Here is an 8992-nt window from a genome sequence, read left to right as displayed (position 1 = left end):
TTTGCACTGAACATCTTGCATGTGTTCTTGCCAGTTTAATGTTTAGGGTGAATTTCCAGTAGCTCAGTAATGGAAACAAAGTGTACTTACATTAAAATTCTTCTCATAAATATTACCAAATTGTCCTTCAAAGAGATCACAGTAATTCACATTTCCTGTGAATGCAGTGTGACCAACACAGAAACATACCTGTTTCTTTATAACCTTGCCCTAGGCATTATTAATTGTAGTATTTTATAACTATTGTTACTTGCTTTAGGGTATTTTCCAGACTAACAAATGCAGGCTAGTGTTACAGAAGGAATTTGGGTGTCAAAGTCAGACAGTCCTAACATTGCCCTTTGCCAGCTAGATCTCAATTCCCTTATTTGTAAAGCTGGGCATAATAGCAGTATCTACTCATAGGGCTCCTCTGAAGAATAAATGAGTCAATCCATTAAAAGCTCTTAGCCTTCCAAACACTAACTGCTCAATAAATGTAACTGCGCAAATAATAACTTTCCACTCCCAAGGCTCAAAGTCGGGAGGAGGGGTCACTTCTCCCAAGAGTGTGCCCTTGAGATTTAGAACTTTTGCTTTAATTCTGTATGAATCTCTACTCCAAAGTAACTATCGCTGGGGCAATCATTTTCAAGAACACAGCCGATTTTTACCACAGCCAAGAAATCTTAGAGTATAAACTGAAGTTACAGGTACACAATCTCATTTTTATGCAATTAGCTTGGCACAGGTTTAAAGTGCTAAACAGTTTGCTTCAGGCACTAGTTGTTCATTTCTCTTATTCCTCACTTTTAGTTTATACTTCCTTCCATTGTGATTGCTAGAGTCATTAACTCTTCTCGATAATTGAACCCTCTCACTTTCCAGGTCCTGGGTGGCGGGGGTGGGAGTGGGAGGAAAGACCAAGCCATGTTCTATCCACCTTGCAGGCTCTTCTCTTTTGCTTGAAGTTGCCCCTGAGCTAGCAGAAGGCTGAGTCGGTAGTGTCTTTGGTCTTTACCTACAGAGATCTTCAGCAGATCATTGCCTCTTCATTATTTCAGTGTTTTCAGGAGGCCTCTTGCTATCAGATTGTCCTGGGTTCTTTCCAGCCTCAAAGATTCCAATCTTCTTTTTAAAATCTTGCCTCCAGCTACACCACCTGTTAGTTCTACATGTCAGTCCCCACCAGATACACACAGAATCCATTTTATACCTTTGTTATCTTTTCCTCGTTATTAAAAAATGCTTTGGAAAAACATTGTGAAAAAAAAAATTAAAGGCCATCCCACTAGCCAAAGGAAAAAAAATCACCATTATATTTTGATGCCATTCACATATTTTTTTTCTCTGAGAATGAAATAATACTTTTTAAACTAAGAATGGGGTCATATAATTTGGCAAGCTGCTGCTTTTACTTACCGAATCTTCATGTCTGCGTAAAGTATTAAAAATGCTCATGTACCCCTCATAGCCTTAATATGTCTTTTCCCCCGTACCTTTAGCTTTCCAATTAGTATTTAATCACATTTAACCTTGTCCACCTGGAATCCTTCATCCACCCAATGGGATTTCACCGGAAGGACTGCTCACCACGTAAGCCACTACCCCAGCCTGGCCACGCAAACACTCCTCTGGAGACACAAAACTCTTGTTTTCCAGATGTGACAGCTCAGAGAGCCAGTTCCTTGGAACTCAGAGGCCTACTAAATAGGTATGTACCTAAAACAGATCTGAACTCCTTAGTCATTTTCCCTCTCCATTTCTTTTTTAACTTCAAAGGTAGCAGTTAGGGAAAAAGCCTTTTCTAATTCATCAAGTAGCAAATAAATGTAAGGAATTAGTTTAAATAATAACCAGGATCTTTTTATTGCTTATATCTGCATGTTTATTGAAAAATTTAATCTGGTGTTTAACCATACGCTTCATTTCCATGCATCTGAATCACCTGGAGGTGTTGTTACATTACAGATGGCTGGGTCTCAGTCCCAGAGTTTCCAATTCCAGAGCAGGGCCAAGAATTTGCATGTCTAGATTCCCGGATGACACGGCTGCTGCTGGTCCTAGGAGCACATTTGAAGCTCACTGTTGTAAAAAGTGGTAGGACTTTGTAGTTGGACCTTCCATGATCAAAATTCGTTAATCTATTCACTCATTCACTCAACACACATTAGTTGAATTCCTACTCTATGGCAAGCCCTTTGCTAGATAGTGGGAATAAAAAGATGGATAAGACAGAGTCCCCTAAAGAGTTCGTGGCCATTTGAGGAACACAGACAATAAAGTCAATATTTATATTAAAGTGTGGTGAGAGCCATGATAGAGACATGGCCAGGATACTCTGAAAGACTTCTGTAGGGCATCAGGGGAAGGTTTTGGGAGTCAGTGATTCACCTGTAGGCACTGAGGCCAGACAGGGTAGTAGGGGCCATACCCAGATAAAGAGAAGCCTTATGTAGTAAGCTGAGGGGTTTGACTTTTGCTCTGGAGGCTGTAAGAAGTCATGAAAGGTGGTTTTTCGAAGGTGGAGCAGTACTGCCCTGAGCAAAAGTAGAGAATTTAGAATCCAGGCCTAAGTTTTAATATTGGCTGTGCGACTTGTAGGACCTGGGGCAAGTTACTTAACCTTTGTTGGCTTTCCCTTTCCTCATGTGTAAAGGGGAAAATAGCATTTACCTTATTTAGGTGTTGTGACGATTAAGTAAGAAAAAATTACCTAAATGCCTGGCATGTGTTTAATGAAAGGTGATTATGATCAGGTTTGAACTTTAGAAAGCTAAAGACATGAAAGACATGCCTCTCAGATAATTATTCATTTCAAATGAATACCATTCATTTGAAACTATCAGGCTAGTTCAAATATCAACCAAGTATTCATATTTATACATATTATATATTTTTTATTTAATATATGTAAAATAAAAGACTTCTCAGCCATAAAAAATGAAGGAAATACTGACATTTGTGGCAACATGTATAAACCTAGAGGGCATTATGCTAGGTGAAAAAGAAGTCAAACAGAGAAAGACAAGTATGGTACAGCCTCACTCATATGTAGAATCAAAAAACCAAAAACCTCACAGAAACAGAGAGTAAATTGGTGATTGCCAGGGGAAGTGTATGGGGGAAATGGGTGAAGGTGGTCAGTGTTTAAACTTTCTCGAGTTGGAATGCACAGCCTTGCAACTATAGTTAACAATACTGTATTGTGTACTTGAAAGTTGCTAAGAGAGTAGATGCTTAGATGTTCTCAACACACACACAAACAAGGTAACTAAGTGAGGTACAGATGCGTTAACTAACCTTATTGTGGTCACTATTTCACAATATATACATATATGGAATTGTCTCATTGCACACGTTACCTTTACAGTGTTCTGTGCAAATTATATCTCAATAAAGCTGGGTATAAAAAGAAGTCATTTTCCCCTCCCCCATTTACTAGTTCATTCTTTTTTGCAAATGGTAGTTTACAGTAGTTCCATGCAGGCTAAATTTCACCTGTTTAGTATACACCCTTAATGTGAACTTGAGGATTCTTCAATAGTTGAAAGTGTGGTTATGAAAACATTGCGGATTTCAGTCCCATCTGACTTAACTTCCAAGGGGAGTTTATCCTATATGTTCACAACTTACAGAAAGGGAAATTCAGACTTACTTGGGCCTTCGTGTGCTTTCAGGAACTTCCCTAGTAGGTAACCAAAATTGAGACTAGAAAGAAATTGCCTTAACATTGAATTCTTAGTCACGTAAAAGAACTGGTGCCTGAATACTTTAAAAGGCTAATATAAAAATACAAGAAATGATATTTAGGTAGATACTGTTTGCGAAAAGAAGTTGTTGTTACTGCTAAACTCATGGTACTGTATAAATTCTGTTAATTTTTTTAGAAAACATTTGGAGCAGCTAGTTGAATATGCAGAGTTCCAGCACTAGGTGTCAGCAATAGATTAAATTAGAAACTCCCACTACTTTTTCTTTTATTTTCAAAGTTTTTATAACAAAAATAAAATACATTTCCTGGATTTTAGAAAAGAAGACACAACACACTTCCTTGCCGCTGTGACATCAGGGGAAAAGAGGCCCCTGAGAGAATAACCGTGGCTCCAGAAACTGTCTTAGTTTGACCTTCAAATTTGAATGGCATGGAACTCAGTTTTGTGTCAACTGGAAAGCTGCAGGATTAAAGTGCTGAGGTAAGGGTGAGCCAGTTCCTAAATGTCTAAATAATGAATTATTTCACACACAGAAATCAAATTTTCAAGCTGACCACAGCCCTGGTGCCATTAACTCACTGAATGTTCTTCCCATGTGGGCAAGATGAAGAAAATTAACATAAAGTTTCCCTTTGAGCCCTGGCAGTTTGTCCCATCCTGTGTCCAGTCTGGTATGTAGAGAGATTTGAGAAACAGTTCTTTCCTAAACTTTGTAATAACCTGAATAATAGTGTGTATATCTCTAGTCCTCCTACACTTCCACCAGTGTCAGGAAGCAAGTGTGTTTGAAGCAAGTCTGACTACATCTTTCTGTTGATTTCAGCAATTCCCTATCAAGATAGACTGCAAATACATATGTGTAGAATATAAGGTCGTGTATAATCTTGTCCCTGCTTACCTTCTGCATGTATTGAGATGATCATGTAGTCATATTCTTCAATTTGTTGGTGTGGTGCATCACACTGATTGATTTACAGACATTGAAAAATCCTTTCATCCCTGGGATAAATTCCACTTGATCATGAATGTATGATCTTTTTAATGTATTGTTGGATTCAGTTTGCTAGTATTTTGTTGAAGATTTTTGCATCTATGCTCATCTGTGATATTGGCCTGTAATTTTCTTTTATTATGCTGTCTTTGGTTTTGGTATCAGGGTGATGGTGGTCTCACAGAGTGAGTTCAAATGCATTCCTTCCTCTGAAACTTTTTAGAATAGTTTCAGAAGGTTAGGCATTAACTCTTCTCTAAATGTTTGGTAGAATTCAGCTGTGAAGCCATCTGGTCCTGGACCTCTGTTGGGAGTCTTTAAGTCGCTGATTTAACTTCACTACTGGTAATTGGTCTGTGCATATTCTCTATTTCTTCCTGGTTCAGTCTTGGGAGATTGTACCTTTCCAATAATTTGTCCATTTCTTCTAGGTGGTCCATTTTATTGGTGTATAGTTGCTCTTCCCTGCTTGCCTTCTAAGTACCTCCCACACCTTCACACCCTTTATGTTTTAGTACAACTAAGCTCATCATGGTTTTGGTTTTAGTAAATTTTCACCCAGTCTCAGGGCCTAGATACCACCTGTTATCCTGCAGAATCCCAGATTTCCACATGCAGTCCAGACTACTCCCTTCAGCTCTAGATTCACTCTTAATCTATAGTTATACTTGTGTGTAATCAGACATCTCAGATTTAACATATCCAACACTGAATTTCGACAACCACTTCTCCTCAAAAAACAAAAAAAAAGAAGAAGGAGAAGAAGAAAAACCCATGCTCCTCAGTGATCTTCAGAATCTCAGTAAATGGCAATTTCAGCTTCCAGCTATTCAAGTCAAACCCTTGCAGTGGTCCTTGAGTCTTTTGTTTCTCTCCTGCCATATCCAATCCATGTGGAGATGCTAAAGGAATTAACTTCATAATATATCCAAAGTTTGCGTACTTCTGTTACCAAACCAAACTTGAGTCCACTCACTCATATGCAATAAAACCAACTTACTGACACTGAGTTAGAAGATGGGTTAGATAGAGAATTAAGAAAAACAAGAGACTTCAAGACTTTTACCTGAAGGGGGAGAATCTAATTCGGAGTCACTACCAGGGATAGTCTCAGAACTGCCAGTCTCCAAAGACTCTGTTTTTGCTAATCCACATCTTATTTCCCATATTATGGGCTTCCTCCTGCATTTATGGGCTTCCCTGGTGACTCAGATGGTAAAGAATCCGCCTGCAATGCAGGAGACCTGGGTTCGATCCCTGGGTTGGGAAGATCCCCTGGAGAAGGGCATGACACCCCACTCCAGTATTCTTGCCTGGAGAATTCCATAGGCAGAGGAGCCTGGTGGGCCACAGTCCATGGAGTCACAAAGATTTGGACGTGACTGAGCGACTGAGCACATGGTAGCCCATAGCATGTTTCCGTGAGTTAAAAGACAAGATACTGAAGGTTTGTGGCAGTAGATAGTTGTGTCATTTAGAAATGCTATCTTTATGATTTGAAAAGTGACCCCAAACAACTAGCAAATTTGTACTTCAGGCTCCTCTATCCATGGAATTTTCCAGGCAAGAATACTGGAGCTGGTTGTCATTTCCTTCCCCAGGGGATCTTCCCAATCCGGAGACAGAACCCACGTCTCTTATGTCTCCTACATTGGCAGGCAGGTTCTTTACCACTGGCACCACTTGGGAAGCCCTGGTGTATTATTAAATATTAATTATCATGTGACATCCCTTATGTTCAGAATCTAAAAGGAAATGATACAAATGAACTTATTTATAAAACAGAAACAGACTCACAGACTTAGAGAACAAATGTATGGAATTTATGGTTGCCGGGGGAAAGAATGGTAGGGGGGAAAGGGTAGTTAGGGAGCTTACATGATTGACATGTATACATTGCTGTATTTAAAAATGGATAACCAACAAGCTCCTACTGTATAGCACAGGGAACTCCACTCAATGTTATGTGGAAGCCTGGAGTTTGAGGCAGAATGGATACATGTATATGTATGGCTGAGTTCCTTTGCTGTCCACCTGAAACTATTACAACACTGATAACCAGCTATACTCCAATAGAAAATAAAAAGTTAAAAAAATACTACACAGAGAAAAAAATAATAAAAGTAAAAAAATTTGGTTCTTCTGTTGGACTTTTGCCTAATGTAATCATAACATAATCATATCACATAATCACATCGTTTAAACCAACATTTTGATTGAACACAACTTCATATTTTGGGTGTTACTGGCATTTGGACAATATTTACTTACTACTCCATATGGGCTGAAGGTAAACAAGCTGCATTATTTGTTTATTTTTGTATCTGCTTATATTGATCCAAACAAATATGTCATTAATATCTGCTAACGCTATTATTTGAGTGAAGTAAAATTGGACATGTATTATTATGAATAATGGGGATTTTTGTGAAGTATTTGAGACTGCTAGGTATTATAAAAGAGGTTCTGCTGATTTTTGCCTGTATATCAAGAAAAGTACATATGCAGTATCATGTTAGGAAATGAGTGGGTGGGGCTTGAACTGGGACCATTTTACGAAAGTGTAATGTATTTCCAGCAGTAAATCAGAAGTCAGAGGAGTTACATAAATAAGGCTGCCAACGCATGTTGGATATACAAAGTTCACTCAAATAATAAGCAACCAGGAGATCTTATCAACCACTGAAATGTGGCATGCTGGCTATAGCAGGGCACAGAGAAGTATGAAGGTCTGAGTTTGAAAGCCTGCTTCTAAAATAGCACTCTAACTTCTCACACAACACAGACCCATCCCTTCTTCTCTCTGAGTTTCAATCCCCTAATGCTCTTTCTAGCTCTGTTGTCTATGAATCTATGATTCTGCTCAGTGTGAGGCACTGTGCTAGGTGCTTCAAGGGAGCCAAAGTTGTACAAGACACTGTCCATGTTCTTGAAAATCAAAATAAGGATTTGAATGGTTCGATGCATATTTAGCAAATTTGCTACAGGTACTCAAGAAGGCTTCAAGTACTGAGGTAGAGATGAAGTGTATATGTGACAATGACATGATTCCAACAGCATAACAAAGCTATGATGTTTGTCTTAGCTTCAGTTTTGTTTATTCTTCTCCAAATATCTATTTATACGTGGCTAATATGAAGTGATAACATTGATTTAAAAACAAACATGCCAGAACTGAAGCATGTGTTCGGTCTCTTTGAAATAATATCCTTGAAAGATTATTCAGATACTTGATAAGTCACTTCATAGCCTGTGGCCCATGTTCAAGTTTACTCAGTTGGAATAGATCTTGGTCGCTGGAGAATAGACAAGGTGTTTGGGAATAGCCGTGTGTCACTTAGGGTGAAGTCAAATGAATAAGACGAGCTAGGCCATACATTTGGAGTTGAAAATGAAGGGTGACAATTAACAAATGAGATTGGTTTTCTTGATGGCCATGTAATTGACTCTGAAAGCAATTCTTATTCCTAGAGATGTTTTGAGCATCACGAGAAAAAGTAGATGTTCTCCCGAGGGAAACAGTTTGCAAGGCAATGGTACTCCCCTGGCATGCTTGTGATCTCAGGGTTTGTTTCATTACAAACACCAGCTACATTATAAACAGTTATATATTATACCTGATTGATCCTTGCTGTTACAGTTTTGGGACAAATAGCATCTTTCATCTGAAGGAAGACCTCTTAAAGTTTAACACTTACTGAACCTCTCCCTCCACTCAGGAATCCGTTGTGCTAAATGAGCTAGATAACTCCCACAGCAATACTGTTTGAAGTAGGCATCATATCCCCCATTTTATAGATGAAAAAACTGAGGTTCAAAAAAGTTAAGTGGCATATCAATAGTAATCAAGATCTTGGAGTTCACCAAGTATCATAAAAGAACCTTCTCCATAGTGTATTTGAAGAGTTCTTGCCCAGTTAGCAATGTTGGCAGTATTAGCACACTTTCTCTTGTGGGGTGTTGTAACACCAGTTTAACCAACCCAGGTACACCACTGCTTCCACACTTGCCTGCCAGAGGGTAACGTAATCAACATGATTTTCTTTTTATTTATTTACTACTTGTTTCTCAACACTAACCCTTTCAAATTTGCCAGTTAGTTACAAAAGGGTTTTCCCCTCTTTTGTTGCATGGTTTGCTTTCTGTTCTTTCATTTCAAGTCTCTTGATCCATAGCACGTATTTACCTTGGTTTCTGGTAATAGTTCTTTTAACTCATCTCCAGACTTCTAACATTTTGTACAGCCAAGAAAATGTTAACTATCCAACCCTAGGTAATTCAATGATAACCTAGGTAATAATTCTGA

This window comes from Giraffa tippelskirchi, chromosome X (assembly GCF_054371585.1).
Source record: "Giraffa tippelskirchi isolate mGirTip1 chromosome X, T2T-mGirTip1v1.2.pri, whole genome shotgun sequence".
Lineage (NCBI taxonomy): Eukaryota > Metazoa > Chordata > Mammalia > Artiodactyla > Giraffidae > Giraffa > Giraffa tippelskirchi.
The sequence above is the reverse complement of the archived record's forward strand: the minus strand, read 5'-3'. Positions refer to the sequence as shown.